The 1,527-nt window shown below is 38.3% G+C and overlaps 1 long non-coding RNA gene across 1 annotated transcript; it reads right to left on the reverse strand.

Annotated features, from left to right (window-relative positions):
* Positions 1 to 613: 613 nt before the first annotated feature.
* Positions 614 to 1,404, reverse strand: LOC111735717. The gene is made up of 2 exons (XR_002778939.1): positions 1,205 to 1,404; positions 614 to 935 (listed from the first exon to the last, which is right to left on the reverse strand). It is a non-coding gene; the product is annotated as an uncharacterized LOC111735717 (long non-coding RNA).
* Positions 1,405 to 1,527: the final 123 nt, after the last annotated feature.

A 1,527-nucleotide genomic window follows, 5' to 3' on the forward strand; every position in this document is an offset into this window, starting at 1 on the left:
GGCTTTAAAGCTGTGATCCATGTTTCATACTGACTGACTGAAATGTGCAATCGAAAGTTTTATTTTTAGGGGTACCTCAGTTATCGCTTTTAGGACAATTGACCATTAAAACTACGATTTGTTTGAAATGTCAGTTGTGAAGAAAACATAGTAAAGGACATAGTCTCTTTGCAGATATTCATGTCAAAAGTTAAACATTTTCCAACTACAAATGGAATAAATGATGCTTCCAACGACCTTCCTGGGATTCCCTATCTACTCTGTTCATGGGACTATCACAGCAAGATCCCATACCACTTTACCCTGTGCATGTATCTGGTCATGATGTGCCTTGTGTATTTACATAGCTGTGGGATACCAGTATCGGTTACTGGAACTTATTTACTATGAGTGAGGGTTGAGGCAATGACTTATGGGGCCTTAATTTACAAATCTCCTATCACCTGCTCCTCCCTTTGCATGCAGCTAACTTTTCTGATATGTACATTTTTACATGAGGTAGATTCTTAGTCATCCTGTCTTGGTTAGACTGCATATTATTTTGACATTCTTGCAACTACAGTGTTAAAGGATGTTTCCATAAGAAAATCGACAAAGAACAAAAATCACATGCTGAGAGGGGTGACATATCTCACATTAATGAAATAACGTGAATAAACAGACAAATAAATATGACCACAATTAAAATGGTATGGTTGTAAAGAATACATTAAACAGTTACATGGTTCTTGATCGCCATAAACAACTAATATATGATATAAGTAACAGTATGTGCTGTGCCTTTAAATGACTGATGGCAGCATACTTTGTTCACAGCATCATCGTCACAGGTGAGGACCGCACTGTGCTTTTTTCTTCAGGTCGGCTCCGACATCTCTAGGGATAGGCATTTTTCTACTCCTATACCCTTAGGGAACCATGCCCCTATATGCGGTCTGTTGCCAAGAGAAACCAAAATCTGTAATGAAGGCCTACCTACACATATAGAAGGATGGAACAGAATTAAGAGCCTAGAAATAAACCCATCTCTCTAAGGTCATTGGATGTTTGACATGGGTGGAAAACATGGACATGGGTACAGGAGAGTCCTTTGAACAGAGGGTGCTAGCAAAATGACTATCATCTGTAGGGGAATGAGATTCGACCCTGAACTCATACCACATAAAGGTGAACTTGAAATTTATTCGAGCCTTAAAATTCAAACCTCTAGAAGACAGCACGTGGATGAATCTTCAAGCCCTTGTATTTAGCAAAGAGTTCTTCGATCTGGCATCAAACAATAATCGATGAAAAGGATACATGAGATTGCCTCGAGATTCATCCTTTTTGGCATTAAAAGAATCTATCCAGGAAGTGACAAGACAACCTACAGAAAGGGAAGAATTTCACGTTATAGATCTAATGGAAGTGTCATTCAACAAAGAACTCTTACAGCTCTTAGACAAAAAGACAAACGAAACTTCTAAAATGTACCAGAATAGACCCTTCTCTAAAAAAGAGAAAATTTTCAATAGGCCCAAGAAAGGA

The sequence above is a fragment of the Pteropus vampyrus genome, unplaced genomic scaffold, assembly GCF_000151845.1.
Source record: "Pteropus vampyrus isolate Shadow unplaced genomic scaffold, Pvam_2.0 Scaffold1000005752, whole genome shotgun sequence".
Classification (NCBI taxonomy): Eukaryota; Metazoa; Chordata; class Mammalia; order Chiroptera; family Pteropodidae; genus Pteropus; species Pteropus vampyrus.